Source organism: Eleutherodactylus coqui, chromosome 3 (genome assembly GCF_035609145.1).
Source record: "Eleutherodactylus coqui strain aEleCoq1 chromosome 3, aEleCoq1.hap1, whole genome shotgun sequence".
Taxonomy (NCBI): domain Eukaryota; kingdom Metazoa; phylum Chordata; class Amphibia; order Anura; family Eleutherodactylidae; genus Eleutherodactylus; species Eleutherodactylus coqui.
The window spans coordinates 123,363,857-123,376,155 of NC_089839.1; positions in this window are offsets into that span (position 1 = coordinate 123,363,857).

Here is a 12,299-nt window from a genome sequence, read left to right on the forward strand (position 1 = left end):
TTATACCGGGGGTAGAGCAGTGTGTACACCCAGTTATCCGTAGTGGCCAGAATGCGTCTAACGCGAGGGTCACGAGAAAGGCATCCTAACATGAAGTCAGCCATGTGTGCCAGGGTACCTGTACGCAACACATCGCTGTCCTCACTAGGAAGATCACTTTCTGGATCCTCCTCCTCCTCCACAAGCCATACACGCTGAACAGATGACAGGCAAGCAGCATGGGTACCCTCTGCAGTGGGCCCAGCTGTCTCTTCCCACTCCTCCTCCTGAGGCTCCTCTCCCTCCTCCTCCTCCAAAACACGCTGAGATATAGACATGAGGGTGCTCTGACTATCCAGCGACATACTGTCTTCCCCCATCTCCTGTTCCGACTGCAAAGCGTCAGCCTTTATGCTTTGCAGGGCACTTCTCAGCAGGCATAGCAGAGGAATGGTGACGCTAATGATTGCAGCATCGCCGCTCACCATCTGGGTAGAATCCTCAAAGTTTCCAAGGACCTGGCAGATATCTGCCATCCATGCCCAATCCTCTGTAAAGAATTGAGGAGGCTGACCCCACTACGCCGCCCATGTTGGAGTTGGTATTAAACTATAGCTCTACGCTGCTCATACAGCCTGGCCAACATGTGCAGCATAGAGGTCCACCGTGTGGGCACGTCGCAAGGCAGTCGGTGCACTGGCAGATTAAAGCAATTTTGCAGGGTCCGCAGTGTGGCAGCGTTCGTGTTGGACTTGCGGAAATGTGCGCTGACCCGGCGCACCTTGCCGAGGAGGTCTGACAAGTGTGGGTAGCTTTTCAGAAACCGCTGAACCACCAAATTAAAGACGTGGGCCAGGCATGAGGCTGCCGAGCTGCAGAGCCTCCACCAGGTTACGGCCGTTGTCACACACGACCATGCCCGGTTGGAGGCTCAGCGGCGAAAGCCAGCGGTCGGTCTGCTCTGTCAGACCATGCAACAGTTTGTGGGCCATGTGCCTCTTCTCTCCTAAGCTGATTAGTTTCAGCACGGCCTGCTGACGCTTGCCCACCGCTGTGCTGCTGCACCGCACGACACCGACTGCTGGCGACGTGCTGCTGCTGACACGTCTTGATTGCGAGGTAGAGGTTGCGTAGGAGGAGGAGGAAGGTTTAGTGCAGGTGGCATACACTGCCGCAGAAACCAGCACAGAGCTGGGGCCCGCAATTCTGGGGGTGGGTAGGACGTGAGCGGTCCCAGGCTCTGACTCGGTCCCAGCCTCCACTAAATTCACCCAATGTGCCGTCAGGGAGATGGTGGTGGCTTCCCGGCTGATCTTGGCGCGACAAAGGTTGTTCACCACTGTTCGTCGGTCGTCCGCGCTCTCAGTGAAAAACTGCCACACCTTTGAGCACCTTGGCCTCTGCACGGTGGCTTGGCACGAGGGGGTGCTTTGGGAACCCGCTGGGGGATTATTCGCTCTGGCCCTGCCTCTACCCCTGGCCACCCCACTGCCTCTTCCAACCTGTCCTGAGGCTGCACTTGCCTCACCCTCTGAAGACCTGTCCTCAGTTGGCTTATCAAACCAGGTGGGGTCAGTCACCTCATCGTCCAGCGGCTCTTCCTCCGAATCCTCTGTGCGCTCCTCCCTCGGACTTACTGCCCTTACTACTGCCTCACTGATAGACAACTGTCTCATCATAATCATCGACCTCCCCACCCACCAAAAGCTCTTGAGACAGTTGCCGGAAGTCCCCAGCCTCATCACTGGGACCCCGGGAACTTTCCAAAGGTTGGGCATCAGTCACGACAAACTCCTCAGGTGGGAGAGGAACCACTTTTTCCCCAATCAGCGCTGGGGCCCGAAAACAGTTCCTAGGAGTCTGCCTGCTCATCCGAATGTGTCATTTTCATGAAGTGAGGAGGCTGGGAGGAAAGAGGAGCAGCAGCGAGAGGATTCAGAGTTGCAGCAGTGGGCGGCGTAGAAGACCGGTTGCTGGAAACATTGCTGGATGTACTTTCTGCCATCCACGACAGGACCTGCTCACACTGCTTATTTTGTAATAAAGATCTACGACGTGGACCCAAAAATTGTGATATGAAGCTGGAGATCCCAGAAACTTTCCTCTCTCCTAATCCCGCAGCAGCTGGCTGTTATTCACCTGGAACAGGAACTCGGCCTATGCCCACACCCTCACTTGGAAATCTGTGTTTTCACCCGCATCCACGTTCACGTCCTCTAGCCCTACCCCTACCCCTCAGCATGGTGGATTACGAATAGAGCAGACACAGAGGTGTAAAAAATTGTTGAATTATTGGTGTGCAGTTGGAGGGAGACAGCGCTTATGTAACGCAAACTGCAGCCAGGAAAAACATATTTTGGAAGCCTGTAAGCAGGCCTAGCTTTGCAATATGCAATACTGATACACCTGACCTCACAGCAGCCACGGAGTAAAATGCCGAGAGTCACAGCTAGCCGTAAGAAGTTTTTTTTTTTTTTTAAATTTTTGGGCAATGCGATGCAGGCTATATTGCGTCTATCTGAGTTTCCCTCTATCGGGGTCTGTCGCCATGCGTGTAGTTGATGTCAGACACACAGCGGTGTAAAAAATTTTTGAATTATTATTGGCGTGCAGTTGGAGTGAGACAGCGCTTATGTAACGCAAACTGCAGCCAGGAAAAAAATAATACAGAAGCCTGCAAGCAGGCCAAGCTGTGCAATAGTGAGGTACTACAACTGCCAGCAGCCACGGAGTTAAATGCACACGGTCACAGATAGCGCTAAAAAGGTGCTTTTTTGGGGTACTTGTTGACAGGATTCTACAGTAGCACTGTCCCTGCCTCACCAATACTGCCCCTATACTCTGTATAATTGGCTGCAGACTGAGAAGGCAATAGTCTGCAGAGCCCAAGATGAAAAAATAAAATTGGTGCAAAACTGCTCCTAGCAGCCACAACAGTAATTCACACGGTAAGATGTGGCCCTAAGAAGGACCGTTGGGGTTCTTCTAGACAGGGTTCCACACTAGCACTGTCCCTGCCTTACCAATACTTCCGCTATACTCTGTATAATTGGCTGCAGATTGAGAACGCAATAGTCTGCAGAGCCAAAGATGAAAAAAAATTGGTGCAAAACTGCTACCAGCAGCCACAACACTAATGCACACGGTGAGATGTGGCCCTAAGAAGGACCGTTGGGGCTCTTGAAGACACCAACACTCTAACTATAGCAGCAACACCCTCCCTAATCTCTGCCAGCGTGTGTCTGAGGCGAGCAGCGGGCGGGAAAGATTTAAATACTCGGCGGTCACCTGATCTCGCCAGCCACTCACTGCAGGGGGGTGGGATAGGGCCTTCCCTGCATGTCTATTGGCCAGAAAATGGTGCTAACATTTCAGGGAAGTAAATGTAATTGACTCGAATAACGCATGGTGCTCGTCTCAAATAACGAGTATCTCGAGCACCCTAATACTCGAACGAGCATCAAGCTCGAACGAGTATGCTCACTCATCTCTACTGGGCATGCTTGGTAGTAGCTTTAAGGCTAATTTAGAGCAGAGCTTAGCGCAAGACGAACTTCTCTGTCTGCATCCAGGCCACAAGCCTAAAAAATTTTTTTTTTCACGTGTTTTATAATTTTGGCTAAAAAACTCGGTGCTCAGAACACTTAGTACACACTTGCATAAATAAGCTTAGGGGTCTAGATTTCCGAATGGGGTCACTTGTGGGACGCGTTCTATCATTTTGGAGCTTGATGGCTCTACAAGTGAGCAATGGGGCTGAGAATTTAGTCAGTTATGTCCTGAAAGCCAATTGGTGTTCCCTCCATTATAGGTCTAGCCATGTGTCCAGTAAGCAGATCAGGGCTACAATGGGTATGTTTTTGAACACAGGACAAACAGGTGGATTTATTTTGGGGTGCAAGTCTTCATTTATATGTGTACTGTACAAATAAAGTATTTTTAAAAATGACGCAATTGCCAAAATCAAAATCTTAGCTTTTTCCTTTTGCTTTGCTTAGATGCATTCAAAAACTGTGGGGTCAAAATAATCAGTACACCCCTAGATTAATTTTTTAGGGGTCTAGTTTTCAAAATGGGCTCATTTGTGGGGTTTCTCTATTGTTTTGGCAGCTCTAGGGCTCTACAAGTATGCGATGGTGCCTGAAACACCTTCAAGCAAAATTTATGTTCTGAAAGCCACCAGCTGCTCCTTTCAGTCTGGGCCCTGTTGTGCATAGAAACATAAGATTGAGGCTACATGGCTATGTTTCTGAACACAGGATAAACAGGGGTATTAATTTTGGGATACATATATGTGTTATACAAAAAAATTTAAATGACTCAATTGCTAAAAAAAATGAAAATCATAGTTTTTTCCTTCTGCTTTGCTTATATTCATTCAAAAACTGTGGGGTCAAAATCCCATTACATTACATCTGTCATATAAAGAAATTGAGAAAGTGTCCTCCCAGCTGTCCAGTATCAATCAGCTGCCATTCAGGACACTAGGAAAGTAGAGCTGACCCCCCCACTCCCTACAATCCCCTTGAATCTACTGCGATGATCAATATGTATTAGATTGATACCCTGCTTTCCTGAAAATAAGCCCTACCCTTATTTTTCAGGATTTTTGGGAGGCTTGAAATATAAGCCCTACCCTAAAAATAAGCCCTATCTGAATTACATAAAAAAGGAATATATTACTTAGCAGGCTCAGTCCAGGTCCCTCCCGCTGCTCTGACGTGCATCTTGTAGTCCTCGGACGCCCACAGAAGATCACTTCCTGCTCTGACGTGCATCTTGTAGTCCTCGGACGCCCACAGAAGATCACTTAGGAAGTCATGGCTCAGATAGCTGCTCAAGTAATGATCAGTCAATCAATGACCCAATATGGAAACTGGGATTGGTTCATCGAGCACTGCATTAATTGGCTGAGTAGCGGGATTTATGAATCCTGTAACCAGGAAGTGATCTTCTGTGGGCAGCCGAGGACTGCAAGAAACGTGTTGAAGTGAAGAGAAGTGGGAGAGTTCCTGGACCAAGCATGCTAGATAAATATATTAAGACATCCCCTGAAAATAAGACCTAGCCCATCTTTTGGGGCAAATTTTAAAATAAGACAGGGTCTTATTTTCGGGGGAACATGGTAGCTGTGATGATAGATATTAGATATTGTGAGGTAGAGACTCTAGACTGTCAGACATTTTGTGTATCAGGCTTTGGGCCTACCTAAGCTTCCATTGTATGTAGTAGCTAGTATTGGAAATCGACCCGTGTGGACAAGCTTTTTTTCCTATATTTCTTCCACATGGCTGGCTAATCCAAGGATTAGGAGCCGCGGGCGGATTTGCCGTTCAGAAATTCCGCACAGAACTTCTGCGGTATATCTGTCCAGTGTGAACCCAGCCTAAGAGGTCTCTCATATGCATTCATCCATTCATCAAGTATGTCAATACCACTGGCTTTTGAAAGGTAGATGCTAATTTGCTCTCCCTGGTCTGCTGGATGTTGCCTTTAGAGCAGGCGTGTCAAACTCATTTTCACCTAGGGCCACATGAGGCTTATGGTGACCTTCAAAGGGCTGATTGTAAGACAGTATAGTAAGGGCCTGTTCACACTAGCGTATTTGCGTACATAATATGCAGTGAAGAGAAGCCAGTGATTTCAATAAGTTCATTCACATTATGTATATTTTCATACAAATTTACGCACCCCAATAGGCCATTGAAGTGAATGGGCCATGCAAATACGAGATTAATGCGCAGGAAACCTATGTATTCACTGCATATTTGCACAGCATTTCAGTGGGCCCATCTGCGTTCTTTTTTGCATGCCAAAATATACAGGCATAAGCGATTTTCGGTTGCGCAAATACGCAGCATATTTGTGTGACCGAAATACGATTACGCACATGTGAATAAGCCCTAATACTGATCCTTATAGTGGTCGCAGTAGTAATAGTGACCCCTGCAGTGGTCCCAGTAAAAATAGTGACTCTCATAGTGGCCAAATCAGTAATAGTGACAACCACAGTGGCCAAATCAGTAATAGTGACCCCCACAGTGGCCAAATTAGTAATAGCGACCCCCACAGTGGCCCCAGTAGTAATAACCCCCACAGCAATAATATTAACCCCCTCAGTGGTAATAACCCCACAGTAAATTACCCCCCTCTGCAATAATATTATCCATCTCAGCAATTATAACCCTACCCCCACAGCCCTATTAACCCCTCCCCCCCCCCCCCCCCCACAATCATATTGAAGTAGGAGCCGACATCCAATACGATACCCAGAGGAAATAAAGATTTATTCAAAGTCGACATTACTGAGTATAGGAGACAAAGGTTCTCAAATCCAGACTCATTTGTGACATCACAACAGATTCTTAAATACTAGCTAGGCAGTCTTATTAGAAGCCAATACTTATTGGTTCATCTTATCTCTCAGACTAGTTACATGTACAGAAAGTAGTGGTAGGCAGAGCTAAGGGGGACAGCAGGGGGGAATCATCGCTGCATCCCAAGATCCAGTTTACACTCTACTCTTCAGCTTTCCATACGCACAGAGGGAAGGGGTAGAGAATCGGCACCTGGGCAAGCTCCTGGTACAGCAGCGCCCCGTTCCCTTGACGACTACTTACGTCACACAGCAAAAGTTTACATTCTTGAGAAAGGAGATTGCATACACATGTTTATAGTTAGAGAACTTAAAGAAAAGATGAAATTAGTATACAGTAGCTATATTTCATTTGTTAGAGACTTATAATTACTTTTATACCTATGTGTAGCGGAACAATATATATTTAATATGCTTCAGTATTCAGGCTGGTAACAGAGAAACAATAGCTTACAAGTCCCCGTACCACATTTCCCTCCCTTTGATAGCTATCACTGGCTTATAGCCAATCATCCCAATTTAGAGGTTTAAACCCCCGTAGACTTTAGTATAGCCTGTGTATCCCATGTTCCATCAGTGTCTATCCATGTTTCAGAGGGAGAGTATACTGGACTATAGCATATGATCTGCAAACCTTGTTCACACTTGTAGTAAGTGGTCTTATTGTGTGTGTAACCCCCTAATTGTCTCCCCTTACCCATGTAGTAAGTATAGTACACTAATGTTCTTGCAATGCGTGTACCCATTCTAACTTCTTGTATACATTTATCAACATTATTGGCACAATTCCAAATTTCCTGTATAGCGTAACCCCCCCACACACACACACACACACACAGTCTTTAGTAGGTTCTTCATTCTTCTTGCAGTCTTGCAGCTGTAGTTCCCCCCTCTCCTAGGTGTTTGAGGGAAATACAATGTCTCTGTGTAGTAAACCCTGTCGGCTGGTACCTCGTGGGCTACCAGGAGGGGGCAAGGTAATTGTCTGGTCTAAGGCACTTCTGGTGGTTTTTAAGGTGAGCTTCAGGGAATCCGTCAGGTGTGATAAGCAGGCACGGCAGTGTAGGCCACATTGACTCTGGTCTGGTGGATTCAAGGTCCCATCTCAGCAACTTTAACAAGTCGGTGTAGATGGGATAATGGTGTATGGACTAGAGATGAGCGAACGTACTCCTCCGAGCTTGATGCTCGCTCGAGTATTAGGGTACTCGAGATGCTCGTTACTCGAGACGAGCACCACGCGTTACTCGAGTCAATTCCATTTCCTTCCTTGCATGTTTTGCGCCATTTTCTGGCCAATAGACATGCAGGAAAGGCATTACAGCTTCCTCCTGTGACGTTCCAGCCCTATCCCACCCCCCTGCAGTGAGTGGCTGGCGAGATCAAGTGACTGCTGAGTATATAAAGCAGTCCCGCCCGCTGCTCGCCTCAGACACATGCTGGCAGGGATTAGGGAGAGTGCTGCTGCTGTTATAGGAAGAGTGTTGGCATCTTCAAGAACCCCAACGGTCCTTCTTAGGGCCACATCTGACCGTGTGCATTACTGTTGTGGCTGCTGGGAGCAGTTTTGCACATTTTTTTTGTTTTCATCTTGGGCTATGCAGACTATTGCGTTGTCAGTCTGCAGCCTATTATACAGAGTATAGGGGCAATACCAGTCAGGCAGGGACAGTGGTAGTGTAGAATTCTGTCAAAAAGTACCCCAAAAAAGCTCCTCCTTAGGGCTACCTGTGAGCATGTGCATTACTGTTGTGCTGGCTCACTATTAGCCAGCTAAGCCTTTCTGCAGCCCAGCGTATAATTTTTTCGGCCTACAGTGTGCGTTACATAACCGCTGTGACCCTCCAAGTGCAGGCCAATAATTGCCTAATTTTTTACACCGCTCTGTGCGTCCCGTCAACTTCACGCACAGCGTACGCGCACAGCCGCTGATAGAGGGAAAGACATATACACGCTATCTAGGCTGCTGGTTTGTTTTTTTTTAAAAACTGAAAAAAACACCCCTCCTTAGGGCTACCTGTGTGCATTACTGTTGTAGTGGCTCACTATTAGCCAGCTAGGCCTTTTTGCAGCCTAGCATATGATTTTTTGCAGACTGCAGTGTGCGTAACATAACCGCAGTCACCCTCCAACTGCACGCCACTAATTGCATAATTATTCAGACCGCTTTGTGTCTGCTTTACTGGTAATACACCATGCTGAGGAGTAGGTGTAGGCCTAGAGGACGTGGCCGTGGACGCGGGCGAGGGCGCGGAGGTCCAAGTGAGGGTGTGGGCACAAGCCAAGTTCCTGGTCCAGGTGAATCGCAGCGGAGTGATGCAGGATTAGGAGAGAGGCAAGTTTCTGGGGTCCCCAGCTTCATATCACAATTTATGGGTCCACGTGGTAGACGTTTATTACAAAATGAGCAGTGTGAGCAGGTCCTGTCTTGGATAGCAGAAAATGCATCCAGCAATGTATCGACCACCCAGTCTTCTACGCCGTCCTCTGCTGCAACTCAGAATCCTCGCGCTTCTGCTCCTCCTTCCTCCCAGCCTCCTCACTCCTTGACAATGAAGAGCAGACAGACTCCCAGGAACTGTTCTCGGGCCCCTGCCTTGATTGGGAAAAAATGGTTCCTCTCCCACCTGAGGAGTTTGTCGTGACCCATGCCCAACCTTTGGAAAGTTCCCGGGGTCCGGGAGATGAGGCTGGGGACATACGGCAACTGTCTCAAGAGCTTTCACTGAGTGAGGAGGTCGATGATGATAATGAGACACAGTTGTCTATCTGTGAGGTAGTAGTAAGGGCAGTAAGTCCGAGGAACGAGCGCACAGAGGATTCGGAGGAAGAGCAGCTGGACGGTGAGGTGACTGACCCCACCTGGTTCGCTAAGCCAACTGAGGAGAGGTCTTCAGAGCGGGAGGCAAGTGCAGCAGCAGGACAGGTTGAAGAGGCAGTGGGGTGGCCAGGGGTGGAGGCAGGGCCAGACCGAAGAATCCCCCAACTGTTTCCCCAAGCACACCCTCGCGCCAAGCCACCGTGCAGAGGCCAAGGTCTTCAAAGGTGTGGATGTTTTTCTGTGAGAGCGCGGACGACCGACGAATACTGGTGTGCAACCTGTGTCACGCCAAGATCAGCCATGGAGCCACCACTACCAGCCTCACCACCACCAGCATGCGCAGGCATATGATGGCCAAGCACCCCACGAGGTGGGACGAAGGTCGCACCACTGCCTCTCCCCCTGTGCCCCAACCTGCCCCTCATATCCAACCCCCCTCTCAGGACACAGGCACGAGCGCCTCCCGGCCTGCACCCACACCCTCACCTCCGCTGTCCTCAGCCCCATCCAGCAATATCTCTCAGCGCAGCATCCAGCTGTCGCTAGCGCAAGCCTTGGCGCGCAAGCGCAAATACGCCGCTATGCACCCGCACGCTCAAGCTTTAAACTTGGATTGCAAAATTGATCAGCCTAGAGATGCTGCCGTACAGGCTTGTGGAAACTGAGGCTTTCAAAAACATGATGGCGGCGGCGGTCCCGCGCTACTCGGTCCACAGTCGCCACTATTTTTCCCGGTGTGCCATCCCAGCCCTACACCAGCACGTCTCCCGCAACATCAATCATGCCCTCACCAATGCGGTTACTGGGAAGGTCCACTTAACCATGGTCACGTGGACAAGTACTGGCGGGCAGGGCCACTATATCTCCCTGACGGCACAGTGGGTGAATTTGGTAGAGGCTGGGACCGAGTCAGAGCCTGGGACCGCACATGTCCTACCCACACCCAGAATTGCTGGTCCTTCCTCGGTTCTGGTATCTGCGGCGGTCTATGCCACCTCCTCTAAACCCTCACCCTCCTCCTACGCAACCTCTACCTCTCAATTAAGAAATGTGAGCAGCATGTCGCCAGCAGTCGGTGTGGTGCGGTGCGGCAGCACAGTGGTGGGCAAGCGTCAGCAGGCCGTGCTGAAACTACTCAGCCTAGGTGACAAGAGGCACATGGCCCCCGAGCTGTTGCAGGGTCTGACTGAGTAGACCGACATCTGGCTTTTGCCGCTGAGCCTGCAACCGGGCATGGTCGTGTGTGACAATGGCCGTAACCTGGTGGCAGCTCTGCAGCTCGGCTGCCTCACACACGTGCCCTGCCTGGCCCACGTCTTCAATCTGGTGGTTTAGCGGTTTCTGAAAAACTACCCGCACTTATCTGACCTGCTTTGCAAGGTGCACCGCGTCTGCGCACATTTTCGCAAGTCCACCATGGACGCTGCCACCCTGAGGACCCTACAACATCGGTTTAATCTGCCAGAGCACCAACTGCTGTGCGACGTGCCCACACGGTGGAATTTTACGCTGCACATGTTGGCCAGGCTGTATGAGCAGCGTAGAGCAATAGTGGAATACACCAACATGGGCGGTGTAGTGGTAGTCAGCCTCCCCAATTCTTTACCGAGGAATGGGCCTGGATGGCAGACATCTGCCAGGTCCTCGGAAACTTTGAGGAGTCTACCCAGATGGTGAGCGGCGATGCTGCAATCATTAGCGTTACCATCCTGCTGCTATGCCTGCTGAGAAGTTTGCTGCAAGGCATAAAGGCCGAAGCTTTGCTGTTGGAACAGGAGACGGGGGATGACAGTATGTCGCTTGATAGCCAGACCACCCTCATGTCTATATCTCAGCGCGTTTTGGAGGGGGAAGAGACAGCTGGGCACACTGCAGAGGGTACCCATGCTGGTTGCCTCTCATCTGTTCAGTGTGTATGGGCTGTGGAGGAGGAGGATCCTGAAAGTCATCTTGCTAGCGAGGACAGCAATGTCTTACGTACTGGCACACATGGCTGACTTCATGTAAGGCTGCCTTTCTCGTGACCCTCGCGTTACATGCATTCTGGCCAACACGGATTACTGGGTGTACACCCTTCTCTATCCACGGTACAAGGAGAACCTTTCCATTCTCATTCTAGAAGAGGAAAGGGGTACGAGAGTGATGCAATACCACAGGGCCCTGGTGGAAAAAGTGATGCTAAACTTCCCATCTGACAGTGCTAGCGGCAGAGGGCGCATTTCCGAGGGCCAAGTAGCAAGGGAGGCGCGGAGATCAGGCAGCATGTTCAGCGCAGGCAGGGGAACACTCTCCAAGGCCTTTGCCAGCTTTATGGCTCCCAGCAAGACTGCGTCACCACTCCCCAGTCAAGGCTGAGTCAGAGGGAGCACTGTAAAAAGATGGTGAGGGAGTATGTAGCCGATCATACCACCGTCCTCCGTGATGCCTCTGCTCCATACAACTATTGGTTGTCAAAGCTGGACACGTGGCACGAATTTGCGCTGTATGCCCTGGAGGTGCTTGCTTGCCGTGCCCCTAGCGTCTTGTCAGAGAGGGTGTTTAGTGCAGCTGGGGGACTCATCACGGATAAGCAGATAAGCATACCCACCTGTCAACTGCCAGTGCCGACATGCTTACACTCATAAAGATGAACAAAGCCTGGATTCCCCCTGACTTCTCTTCTCCATTGGCGGAGAGCAGCGTAACCTAAAAGATGCTTTTCGCTGCAACCGCAGATAAAAGCACTCTTCTCTATCACCGGAAAAACGGGGCATTTAGCTTTGTCAATCTGTCTCTGATATTAGACCTCCTCCTGCTACTTCTCCTCCTGAAACAACATGTCATCGTACTCAACTGCCAATTTTTCTGCGGTCCGAAAGGCTCATCTAACAATGTTTTTTTACAATTTTTAAAAGTTTCAAAAGTATTGATACTTTAACATGAACCAATTTTGTTTAACAGGGCTGCCTCCAGGCTCTGTTACAAATTAAGCAACAGCGAGTTGTATCTTTCAAAAAAATGTTATGGGTTTCACCTGCCCTCTCGGTTGATAAATTTTTCAGAGGTACACTTGTACTCTTGGTACACTAATTTTTCGGGCCCAGGCCTACACTGTTATCCAACTAATTTTTCCGGCCTTCGTCT